This window comes from Chionomys nivalis, chromosome 22 (genome assembly GCF_950005125.1).
Source record: "Chionomys nivalis chromosome 22, mChiNiv1.1, whole genome shotgun sequence".
In the NCBI taxonomy this organism is placed as follows: domain Eukaryota; kingdom Metazoa; phylum Chordata; class Mammalia; order Rodentia; family Cricetidae; genus Chionomys; species Chionomys nivalis.
The window spans coordinates 1,044,694-1,058,035 of NC_080107.1; the positions used below are offsets into that span (position 1 = coordinate 1,044,694).

Here is a 13,342-nt window from a genome sequence, read left to right on the forward strand (position 1 = left end):
ATGTGTTGCCCTCCCTCCCAGCAACCTTAGTCCAGTTCCTAGGATCCACATGGCGGTTCACAGACCATCCATAATTCCTGGAGATCAGACATCCTCTTGTGGTGCACAGATATGCAGGCAAAACAATCATGCATATAAAATAAAAAAAAAACTTTTAAGAAAACATAAAAGAGAAAAGAAAACTCAGGGTTGGAGGGATGACAGAGCAAGAAAAGTTGTTGGCTGCCAAACCTGGCTTCCCGGAATCCACATGGCAGAAGGGGAAAGGAGAGAGCTGAATGCTTTGGGTTGTTTTCTGACCTCCACAAACAAACACCACAGTATGTTCACGAACATACACACACTAAAGAAAACCTAAGTAGGAAAGCACACTCGAGTGCCTCCATTTTTATCTAACCATATTTTGTATCCATTACCCATCTCCCTCCGTCCTTCCTGTCTGCTAGTCTTGCTCATTATTTCCTAGTAATATCTATTCTGTTCTCTGCTTCCGCGGGAACTCCTTCAAGCTTCCACACAGGGAGCGAGCTGAAGGTGGTGGCTCACACCCTACTGCTCAAGATATGGAGACAGGAGAATCAGGGGTTTAAGGCCAGTTTGGGCTAATATGAAAGTTGGAAGCTAGCTTGGGTTACATGAGACCCTGTCTCAAACACACAAACAGATCAGAAACCCCACATTTGAGTTACAATATGTAGTGTTTGTCTTTCTGTGTCTGACTTATTGCATTATGACACCCAACACCCGTGGGATAAAATTTAAGTAGAAATTTTGAATAAAATAGTTACCCATTCAGAACTATGCACTAATACTCATTTTGAACAGTTACAGATGAACATTTAAATTTTTAAACTCCATTGTATTTCACGTGCATGAGTGCATTTTATGTGACTGTATGTGTGAGTACCATATATTGCCTGATGCTGGAGGAGTCAGTGTAGAGCATTGGATCCCCTAGAAAGGTTGTGAGGCTCCTGGGTCCTCTGTGAGAGCAGTACATGCTCTTAATTGCTGTGCCATCTCTCCAGCTCCTAAATATGCTCTTCCAAAGAAAATTGTTTTTAAAAGAGGAAAATTTAAAAAAATAGAAAATAGACATAAGTAATTGATAACGTATGCTTTAAAGCTCTGACATTATGGACTATCTCATTAGCGCCCCTGAGCTCTCTTAGGAGTTGGTACATGAGATCATAATAACTTGCTTAAATACAAACCTTTTAACCCAGGGCCTGATATAACAAACGTAGACCACAACAATATAAAACTCAACATGTTGTCGGGGGTGATGTTTTATTCCAGCACTCGGGAGGCAGAGGCAGGTGGATCTCTGTGTTCGAGGCCAGCCTGGTCTACAGAGTGAGTTCCAGGACAGCCAGGACTACACAGAGAAACCCTGTGAAGGGAGGGGGAGAAAGAAAGAAAATAAATCAACATTGTCATTGTTGTTTTCTTTATTATCATCATTCAGTTCGGTGACTTCCAGTGCGGGTGAATCCCCCAAAGGGATGCCAAACATCTTTAAAGGGTTTAAGTAACAAAGCAAAACTGGAATAGCAGTTCAGTAAATAAGTAGAGAGCTCATTTAATAGGAATAAGGCTGGGCTTCCATCTCCAAGGCTCCAGAATGCACAATCATGGATTGAAAAGGCATTTTCTGCTTTTGATTTGCTCAATCTTGGTATGTGATGTTTATTATTTAAAAAAAAAACCCTTCAAGTATTTTTTTAAACAATAAAGGTTTGTTTTGGTTATTGGGGTTCAGTTATGGGTTTTCTTTGGTTTTTTCTTTTCTTTTCTTTTTTTTTTTTTTGCATTCTCTGGGGCTAGAGAGATGGTCCAGTGGTTAGGATCACAACCACCTGCAACTCCAGCTCCAGGGCATCTGATGACCTCATCCAGCCTCCACAGGCAACTCTGCTCACATGGATATACACACTATTAAAAATAAAGTACAGGAGCCGGGCGGTGGTGGCGCACGCCTTTAATCCCAGCACTCGGGAGGCAGAGGCAGGTGAATCTCTGTGAGTTCGAGACCAGCCTGGTCTACAGAGCTAGTTCCAGGACAGGCTCCAAACCACAGAGAAACCCTGTCTCGAATAACCAAAAATAAATAAATAAATAAATAAAATAAATAAATAAATAAATAAAGTACAGGGGGCTGGAGAGATGGCTCAGCGGTTAAGAACATGGACTGTTCTTACAGAGGTCCTGAGTTCAATTCCCAGCAACCACATAGTGGCTCACAACCATCTGTAATGAGATCTGATGCCCTCTTCTGGGGTGCAGGTATGCACACAGGCAGAACACTGTATACATAATAAATAAATAAATCTTTTTTTTTAAATATTTATTTATTATGTATACAATATTCTGTCTGTGTGCATATCTGCAGGCCAGAAGAGGGCACCAGACCTCTTTACAGATGGTTGTGAGCCACCATGTGGTTGCCGGGAATTGAACTCAGGACCTTTGGAAGAGCAGGCAATGCTCTTAACCTCTGAGCCATCTCTCCAGCCCCTAAATAAATAAATCTTAAAAAAAATAAAAATAAAATAAAATAAAGCTTTTGATTACAAAAGCCTTTTGTGTTCTCAAGTTCTTTTGTTTCTCTTTGATTTCTCAGAGATAAATAATCAGCCTAATGCTCACCATCTTTGTTTGTTTTCTGTTTTTTTGAGACGGAGTTTCACATCCTTGACTGTGCTGGCACTGCTCTTTGCATCAGGCTGGCCTCAAACTCACAGCGGTCCTCCTGCCTCTGCTTCCCAAGTGCTGGGATTAGAGGTGTGCGCCGCCGCCACCACCCGACAGTCTTTAGTATCTCACACATGCAAATTTCCTTTATTTTATTTATTTTATTTTTTTTTGAGGCAGGGTCTCCTATAACTTGATATTTAGGTAAGGCCGTGATCCTTTGGCCTCAGCCTCCTGTATGCTGAGATCCCAGGCATATGTCATCATGCTACTATGCTGTCTCTACTTCCCATTTTTAACAAGGAGGGCAGAAAGGCTTCACTGCACATTTCGCAGGGAGACTTTAGTGACGCCGTTTTGCATTCTTTATGTTGGTTTTGACAACATTCCCTTTAGGGCTGCGTTTTGATTTTCATGGCTGTTTTTTGTCTTGTTTCCCTTCCTCCTTTAAAAAAAAAAAATCTAAATTGGCTGAGTGGTAGTGGCACACACTTTTAATCCCAGCACTCAGGAGACAGGGGCAGGAACATTTGTGAGTTTGAGGCCATCCTGGTCTATGAAATGAGTTTCAGCATAGCAAGGCTGTTACATAGAGAAACCCTGTCTTGAAAAACCAAAACCCAAACAAACAAGAAATCTTCAGTTTAAAAAAATTATTGAATCAAAATAAACAAGAATACAATCTATGCCTGGGCATGATGGTTTAGTGGGTAAACACGTGCCGTGCAGACGTGAGAACCATAGAGTGACCACCTAGAACTCCAGGGCTCCTATGGGGGTGGGGAGTAGAAATGGGGATGCAGGATGTTCCTCTGAGGCTCAGGCCAGATAACTTCCTGGGAAGTGGAAAAGAAGAAACCTCACGGGGCTGGAGAGATGGCTCAGAGGTTAAGAGCATTGCCTGCTCTTCCAAAGGTCCTGAGTTCAATTCCCAGCAACCACATGGTGGCTCACAACCATCTGTAAAATGGGGTCTGGTGCCCTCTTCTGGCCTGAAAGCATAAACACAGACAGAATATTGTATACATAATAAATAAATAAAAAATAAAAAAAGAAGAAGAAACCTCACTCATATATATGAGGTTGTCCTCTAATCTCCACACAAGCTTGCAAACACACACGCACACATGCACACATACACACACACATGCACAGGTACACACACACACATGCACACAAGCACACTAATCCAATCCAGGCAAGGGGTATGAGTAACAATACTGACTGTTACTGTCTTTAATTCTTCTATTTTTGAAAGAAATGAAAGTTAAAGCATATTCATAGGCCCCTAAAAGTATCATGGGCTAAAGGCCCTGAGCCTCACTGGCCCGGATTCATTCTATTTGTGGTGAGTGCTATTGATTTTCCATTTACAGAGACAAAGCCCTGCTCTGTTCTCATATCAGGGTAGCCAGTAAAGAAAATGAACCCATCAAACAATATGAAAGCAAATAACCCTGCGGAACTGGGCAGATGAGAATACGGCCGAATCAGAGACCTCTGTATCCTAGAAGGGAAGACTGAGGTCTAGAGACCCGCATCCTCACGGGGCTGAGGCAAGAATTCCAGAGCTGGGCCGTCCCAACCCTCCAGACACCCTTGTGTGATGAGGTAGCTCAACTGCCCCAGAACATTCCGGGAAGGGCTGACCGGTCCCCAGTGGCTCATTTTCACGGGATTCGGGAAGTTCCTGAATTACCCCATAGCCTGCTCTTGCCAAGCCCTGGGGCCTGGGGCCTGGAGAGTCATCTTCCCAGAGGACTCCGTGAGGAAACTGTTCCAGAAGGCCTTTGTTTCCAGAGGACAGCAGTTTGTAAACTGCTCAGAGGCAACAAGCCGGAGACTGAGTGTCTTTATATTCACACGGTCACGTTTTGTTGAAGAAGAGAAGAAGGGGGAGGGTTAGGGAGGAGCAAACTAATGGGGCTGCAGTGAAGGCTCAACATTTTTTTTTAGATTATGTATTTATTATGAATAAAGTATTTTGTCTGCATGTATGCCTGCAGGCCAGAAGAGGGTACCAGGTCTCATTATGGATGGTTGTGAGCCACCGTATGGTTGCTGGGAATTGAACTCAGGACCTCTGGAAGAACAGCCAGTGTTCTTAGCCTCTGTGAAGACTCAACACTTTTTAAGAGTGCTCACTGCTCTCTTAGAGGCTCAGGGTTGCATTCCCAATACCTCTTGCCCACATATGAAATGTAAAAGGGTAAAATGAACTAGCTGCCCTGCCTTGGAGGAAGGGAGACCGACTTCTGTCACCCAGGTAACCAATGCTGGCCAGAGGACCCACCCACAGGGAGGAAGATTGATCATCCCGTGCCCTGAGAATTTTGTTCCCTCCTGTTTTCTTTTCCTTTTTGGTTTTTCGAGACAGGGTTTCTCTGTAGCTTTGGAGCCTGTCCTGGAACTAGCTTTGTAGACCAGGCTGGCCTCAAACTCACAGAGATCCGCCTGCCTCTGCCTTCCGAGTGCTGGGATCAAAGGTGTGTACCAGCACAGCCTGGCCTACTTGTATGGACACGAGGAAAAGGAAACAACCACAATGAGCAGTAAAACCGACAAACAAAACAGTCAATAAACACAAATGATTGCCTGACTCATTTGTTAGCAAGGAATTAAAAATTAAGACCACAATGAGATATCAATAGATTGGCTAAGAGTATTCATTATGGCACTAGCAGAAGTTAGTGAGAATTTAAAGAAACAGTAACTTTTTTATTTTTCACTTACCAATCCCAGTTCCCCATTCACTCCTCTTCTTCCTCTCCTTCATCGCCTCCCCTTTCCCCTGCACCCCCATCTGTTCCCTGGAAACTCAACTAAGCCAGTTCCATCACATCACATTTTTTGTTTTTGTTTTTGTTTTTTTTGGGGGGGGGGTTGAAGTTTTTTGTTTTGTTTTGTTTTTGGTTTTTCAAGAGAGGGTTACTCTGTGTAACAGTCCTAGCTGTCCTGGAACTAGCTCTTGCACACCAGGCTGACCTCGAACTCAAAGAGATCCACCAGCCTCTGTCTGCTGAGTACTGGGACTAAACCACCCGGCTCACCTCACTTTTAAAAAAAAAATATTTAAATCGGGCGGTGGTGGCACAGGCCCCTTTAATCCCAGCACTCGGAAGGCAGAGGCAGGTGGATCTCTGTGAGTTTGAGGCCAGCCTGATCTACAAAAGCTAGTTTCAGAACAGGACCCAAAGCTACAGAAAAACCCTGTCTCAAACAACGAAAATACATATATTATTTATATGTGTGTGAAAGAAAATTCCTGAAAAGAAGCTGTGTCTGGTTGTGAGCAGCAGCCAATAAAAACCTCCTAGAAGGAAACTGTGTCTGCAGAGATGGATTGGAATTCAGTAAATTCAGAAGCTAATTACCTTATCTGGAGATAGTCTTAGCCTTTCAGAACAGCCAGTCCTTGCCCCACTCTGTGGCTGAACTAACGTCTTGTGATAATAAACGAAAACACGGGCTTCCAGCAGTCCCCGAGCGAAGGACGCCATCCGATCACACCTTAGGCCTGTGAAAACAGCTTCCCCGTTCTCCACGTGTCTGCCGCTCTGGTGTGTGTAAGTGTTGGCGTATTCGATCGGTACACTAAATAACCAGACCAGCTCAAAACAACAGATATAATTTAATAATTGAAAACGGGCAAACTCACGCTATCTTAGTAGAAGGTCCAAAGTCCAAAAGCACTCGCACCTACCTACCCCCTTTTATCTACCTGGCTCCAGGCGGCCACACCCTAGCCAGATGTGATTGGCTGAGCTTCCCCATCAGATGTGCTCACCAGGGCAGCTTGATTGACGACCTTCTCTGCTCTGTAAAACTATAAAGAACTTTGTGAAACTACTTCCACGTTAGAACATGTAATTTGCAGTATTTTAAATCTGCATTCCAGGGCCGGAGAGATGGCTCAGAGGTTAAGAGCACAGGCAGCTCTTCCAGAGGTCCCGAGTTCAATTCCCAGCAACCACGTGGTGGCTCACAACCATCTGTAGTGAGATCTGGTGCCTTCTTCTGGCCTGCAAGCATACAGGGAAACAGAATGTTGTGTATATAATGAATAAATAAATCTGTATTCCACTCAAAATGGCACCAGAATAAGCTATCTCTGAGGTGTGGTTTTTATGCCGACATGTGTGTCTTACGTGTGCACATGAGCACTGGTGCCTATGGAGGCCCAAGGAGAGCACTGGAACCCTGGAGCTGGAGTTACAGGTGGTCATGAGCACCTAAAGTGAGTGCAGGAAACTGAGTTCAGCAAGTGCTTTAACCACAGAGCCGTCTCTCCAGCCCCAAGAAAGAGCAGCTTTTGGCCCAGTCATTTCTTGTTCACCCTGGGGATGAGAGATTCTCACCCTATACTTAGAGGGTGCTCTAACAAACACTACCAGACACCGGACGAATAAGATGAGCAGTGGCTGATCAGCTACAAATAGGCTGTTCCCAAGGATGAGACTAACACACATCACAGTGGACCACACAGGGGCAGGGCTCTCGGGAACAGAATAAATGTGAGGGGCAGTGGGATTCAGACATCATAACAGGAGTCTGGGATGGTTCTTATTTGACTGATTCTGCAGGCTGCCAGGGAACTGAAATCCAGCGCTCAGTGATAGGCAGGAATGTACCTGGTACCTTTGACAAGGAAGGTTATCAGCTAAGGCCTTACCCGAGGGGGCAGAAGGGAGGGGATCTTGCCACAAGCTCTCTGATAGTCTCCAGCTGTCGGGGCAGCACATAATATTGAGCCTGAGTGTTTGGCCTGTATTAGTCATGTTTCTCCAGAGAAACAGAGCTAACAGGATGTGTATATATAGAAAAGAATTTTATTTTAAAGAATTGGCTCACGTGACTGTGGAAGCTAACCCAAAAGCAGTCTCCTGGCAAAATTCCTCTTTGCTGGAGAGGTGGGGGTGCAGGAATTGTTAGTACCTTTGCAGACCGGATGAGACGGTCTCACATCATGGAGGGGCAACTCAATGTCCTCCAATGCGACGCTTATCTCAAAACCACCTGGACTGGATGGCTCAGTGGGTGAAGTTCCATCCCTGTGATCCACATTTTTTGCATGCTTTCTTCTGGCTTATACGTGTACACATGAATAAATAAATAGTAGGGCCGGGCGGTGGTGGCGCACGCCTTTAATCCCAGCACTCGGGAGGCAGAGGCAGGCGGATCTCTGTGAGTTCGAGACCAGCCTGGTCTACAAGAGCTAGTTCCAGGACAGGCTCCAAAACCACAGAGAAACCCTGACTCGAAAAACCAAATAAATAAATAAATAAATAAATAAATAAATAAATAGTAGGGGCTGGAGAGATGGTTCGGAGGTTAAGAGCACTGACTGCCCTTCTAGAGGTCCTGAGTTCAATTCCCAGCAACCACATGGTGGCTCACAACCATCTGTAGTGAGATCTAGTGCCTTCTTCTGGCCTGCAGGCATACATGCAGACAGAAAACTGACATGATAAATAAATAAAAGTCTTTTAAAAGAATAAAAAATAAAAATAGTAAAAAAAAAATTAAGAGGCTGGAGAGGTGGCTCCGCAGTTCAAAGAACTTTGTGTTTTCCAGAAGTCTGGATTCCACTCCTAGGACCCACATGGGGCAGCTGACTGCCTCTGCAGCTCCAGGTCTGGGGCGATTAGGATCCTCTTCTGCTCTCTGTGGGCACCTGCACACACACACACACACACACACACACACACACACACGTGCATAATTAAAAATAAATAAATAATCCTGGCATGATGGTGCACACCTTTAGTTCAAGCATTGTGAAGCAGAGGCAGGTGGAACTCTGTGAGTTTGAGGCCACTTTACTATACATAGCAAGTTCCAGCCAATTAGTGCTCCACAGTGAGACACTGCCTCAAAATAAATAAATAAATAAATAAATAAATATAATTTTTTTAAATCACCCTGATAGACTCCTCTAGAATGCTTGACCAAATAGCAGAACACGGTCACAACCAAGTGAATATATAAAATGCACCATCGCTAACAACAGCTGTAGTGGCAGACAGCGGTAAGCCCAATACTGGAAAGGCTGGAGCAGGAAATTCTCCATTTGAGAGTAGCTTGACACCCAGGGCTCCACAGAGAAATCCTGCCTTGAAAGAGAACTCAAACTACGAACAAATTTAGCTGGGAGTCGTGATAGACTACAAATATTGTAGCACTTGGTGAGCAGGGGCAGGAAAATCAAGGGTTCAAGGCTGGCCTGAGACAATACATAAAAGAAGGGAGGGAAAAAATAAAAAGAATGGTCACACGACTTTTAAACTGGGAGGACCCTCACTGGTAGACACGTTGGAAATGTCAGTGGAGCTGATGCTACATACCATCTCTTAGCCGTGATGCTCCTGTGGGTAAGCCCCAAAGAAACAGACTGAAGACAGTAATGTCCTGAGTAACATTGCACAAAACAGGCTGCACCTGCCAGCAACCCAAATATCTGTCAACGGTAGAAGAGATAAAATTGCAGAGCGCTGAGATAACTGAAAACTAACAAGGTGTAGGCGTGCATCCACAGCCCAGCTCCGAGGTAGTTTCATCCCGGTGAGCCACAGGAAGATGAAGCAGGCAGACTGACTGAGCTCAGAAGCTGAGGGCCAGCCTGAGGAACATAGTGAGACTCCACTTTTTCAAAGCTAAAAAGAAGAAATGTAACTGCAAACTATGCAGAAATGAAAATAAACTGCGGCCACATGCCGTAATCGCTGATTTTTTTTTTTTTTTTAAGACAGCCAGGCTAGGGAGATGGCTCAGTTGGTAAAGTGCTTGCCTCGCAAACATGAGGGCCTGACTTTTTAAAAGACAGGCATGGGGCCAATTATGGATCACTGGGGTAAAGGAACTTGCTGCCAAGACTGATGACCAGAGTTTGATCCCCAAGATCTGCCTGGAAGAAGAGAATTAACTCCCTCAAGCTGTCCTCAGCACCCAAGTCCCAAATTTGGTCCCCAGCATTCATGTTGGGCAACTCATCCCTGTAGCTTCAGTCCCAGGAGATGCTGGTGCACTTTTCACATCTCTGCAGGTGCATGCATGCACACGTGTTTTTTTTAATTATTTTTTAAAAAGAAAAGTTAGAAAACAATTTAAGAGCAAACCCCGTTTGGAGGCACATGCACTAGGGAGGAAGAGTCGAGGCGGTCACAGGGCTCACTGGCCAGGCGGCTTAGCTAGAGAGCTACAGGCTGGCAGGGAAGGGAGCATGGTTCCTTAGGAACACGACCTGAAGTTGTCCTATGGCCTCAATGTGTCCACCCACACACATATATGCACATGAACATGCATGTACTAATGTGTAGTTTTCGGTAAAAGAAGTCAGATATTTGGAATGTACTTTGTGGTACAAACCTCAAAGCAGAGGCTGGGAGTATAACTCAGTGGACAGTACTTGTTTAGCATTTATAGAGCCCTGAATTTGGTTCCTGGCACTGCATAAACTGGGTACGATGGTGCAGTCCTGTAAGTCCAACATTTAGGAGTCAGAGCAGGAGGCTTGAGAAGTTGAGGCCAGCCTGCCTACATAGGGAGATCCTGTCTGAAAAAACTCAAGGGCCAAACCATGCATAGTGGTGTCTACCTGTACTCTCGGTGTGGGGGAGTGGAAGAGAATCAGCTCAAGGTCAACCTGAGTTGAAAGTCAGTCAGTCTGAGGACCAACCAGGGTTACTGACGATGACTTTGCCACAAACATCCAAGGGCTGGGAATGTAAATCAGTGGTGGCATGCTTGTCTACCACACAGGCCCTGGATTTAATCTCCATCACCATGCAGGGGGAGGGGGGAGAAGAGAGAAAGAGGAGAGAGGCGGGAAAGAAGGAGGAAGATATTCACAATAGCATTAGGATGGTAGTGGCCTACAGCACTGGACACGGTGACTGACAGGAACTGTTGGAGTGTGGATGACATCCTGCTCGTTAGTCAGAGTAAGGGCTCACGATGTCACCTTTATCGTTTTGATTAAACCGTATGTTCATTCCATGGAATTTTCTTTCTGAACGTATTTCCCCGTAAGTAGTTTTAAATGATGGAAGTTGAAGGCTCTAGACAGCCATCGCAGCACTGTTTCTGCCAGGGCCCTCAGATGTGAGTCTGCTCCACATTGACTAAAGGTAGGAGAGTTTGAGCTTACTCTTGCTCAAAGTTGTTCCCAACAGGTGTGGCTACAAACAAGACAACCTGACCGAGGGTGTGGTTGATTAGTATTTGGGGTATAGAAGTGGATTCGCTCTACCTTGACCTAGGGCTGGAGAAATCAAGTCTGTTGTGCTAGTGAGGCCTGTTGCCCCTCCCCCCCCACCCCGCCCGTCCGGTTTTGGAGTGGAGTGTATAAGCATGTGGAAGATAAACAAACTCAGTATTCACTGAATTCCCTCCCGATGTTGTTCTGTGCTTCTGTCTCTTATTTCTCTCCTATCTCTGTTCCTTTTGCTTAATAATTCTAATCCTCACACTCCTATCCTGGACCGTGAGAATTCTGTCCAGGCTGGACCCCAACAGATGTTACCTTAACATGTGACCTATGACACAATTCACCAGAAAACAAAACAATTTCTAAGTGATTCCACAAACATGCTTAGTTTCAAAAATAAGCTCATGAGTCAGGCAAGGAGGTATACAACTATAAATTGAATTGATTGTTGGGTTTTATCACAACTATAGAAAATAAATACAAAGTATAGTCAGACTTTCTTTGGACCACCAGCTCCCAAATAATGACACAAAGACTTGTTATTAAGTATAAAGGTTTGTCCTTAGCTTAGGCTTGTTCCTGACTAGCTCTTAAAGCTTAAATTAGTGTGCTTGCTTCGGCAGCACATGCACTAAGGTTTGAACGATACAGAGAAGATGAGCATGACCCCTGCACAAGGAGCACACGCAAATCTGTGACGCATTCCATATTTTTTATAAACTTTTATTAGCCTGTTTCCATTAATCTGCATTCTGCCACATGCCCAGTTACCTCTCCTTAGTATTGTACAACGACTTCAGCATATCTCACTGGCAAATTCCCCACCTCTCAGATTCTTCCCCAGAGTTCCTCCCACCTATCTCTCCTCTCTTACCTAGCTATGGGTTGTTCAGCTCTTTATTAAACTATCAGAAGGTACACATCTTCACAGTGTACAAAAACGTTATTCTACAACAAAGACTAAAACAATGGTATTCACAGCATACAGAGGGGAATCCCACATTAAGAAATCCTGGAAGAATACACTTGAAGTGGTTAAAAGGCATCTGCAATGACTTAATTTTGTAAATGTCTGGCTTGTTTAAAGTTTTACAAGGCACATACATACATGATACCATGCTGATAACTTTGAAAGACTAAAGTATCCTTAGAAAAATGAATGGGCCAATGCAAAATGTCTACACAGGGAGTCGTCAAAGGCTTCTCTTCTACTCTGAAAAGTTTTGTGCTACAAACGAGGTCCTTTGGGGCTTTCAATATTGGAAAGCTTGTGTCTCCACAAATATTTGGGTCTAATTTCCAGTCTTCACTCCTCATCTCTGTCCACCTCCTGGTACCAGTTGGAGACTGCCAGGAAGAAAAGAATAGGAGTTTAGCAGGAGGGTTGTGGATGAGCACTCAAGGGTAAGGGTTCCAGGCTCAGTCTCTGTGGAGCTAAGGAGGAAAACACCCATGTGCGGAGAGAGTGGTACATGAAAGTATTAAGTGCCGATATCATCTGTGGTAACAGTGACACCAGGAACCCACATCAGACTTTTACTTGTGGCTGTCAACACCACGGCTTCCACAGAAAGAAGCGTGTGGTAGGAAATCAGAGACAAAGCTCCACCATACAAAGCACAGACAAGTACGGAAGGCATAAACACCTGCCTCTTGTAGGGAAGGACTGAAGTCACAACTTTACACCAGCTGGATAAATGCTCATCCACACTAGGAAGAAATTCCGTAAACATGGTGACTTAGCGGCAGCTCCTGCTTCATCAGACAAGAACACGGTTGCAATGCAGAAACCCTGTGAACGCCCAGGGTACACAGACAGTGGTGGCCAAAATATTCCAGCAAAGAGATCTGCAACCAGAGAAAACCTCTCTGCTTCTCCACTGTAACTTCAGCCTGAAAGTGTTGGGGCATCAGAACTGACCCCAGGATCTGATGGCTGCTATAGACAGGCCCTAGCATGGGCTAGTAACTCCAACGATTTCACCAGCCAGATGTGGCTGACACATGCCTTTGACTCTTACTAGCTGCGTATATCTGTTACTTTTACTTAATAGTGACCAAATTCAACAAGACAAAACGACAGCCTACAGAATGGGAAAAGATCCTCACTAACCCTACATCAGACAGGGGTCTGATCTCCAAAATCTACAAAGAACTCAAGAAATTGGACACCAAAAGATCACATAATTCAATAAAAAAAAAATGGAGTACAGACCTAAACAGAGAAAGCTCAACAGAGGAATCTAAAATGGCTGAAAGACACTTAAGAAAATGTTCAAAATCCTTAGTCATCAGAGAAATGCAAATCAAAACAACTCTGAGTTCCATCTTACACCTGTAAGAATGGCCAAGGTCAAAAACACTGATAACAACTTATGCTGGAGAGGTTGTGGGGTAAAGGGAAAATGGCTACATTGCTGGTGGTAATGCAAGCTGGTACAA

The 13,342-nt window shown here is 44.4% G+C and overlaps 1 non-coding gene across 1 annotated transcript; it reads left to right on the plus strand.

The window, feature by feature from the left end:
• The first annotated feature begins 11,507 nt into the window (after nt 1–11,507).
• Nucleotides 11,508–11,614, plus strand: LOC130864981 (U6 spliceosomal RNA). The gene has a single exon (XR_009056025.1). It is a non-coding gene; the product is annotated as a U6 spliceosomal RNA (small nuclear RNA).
• Nucleotides 11,615–13,342: the final 1,728 nt, after the last annotated feature.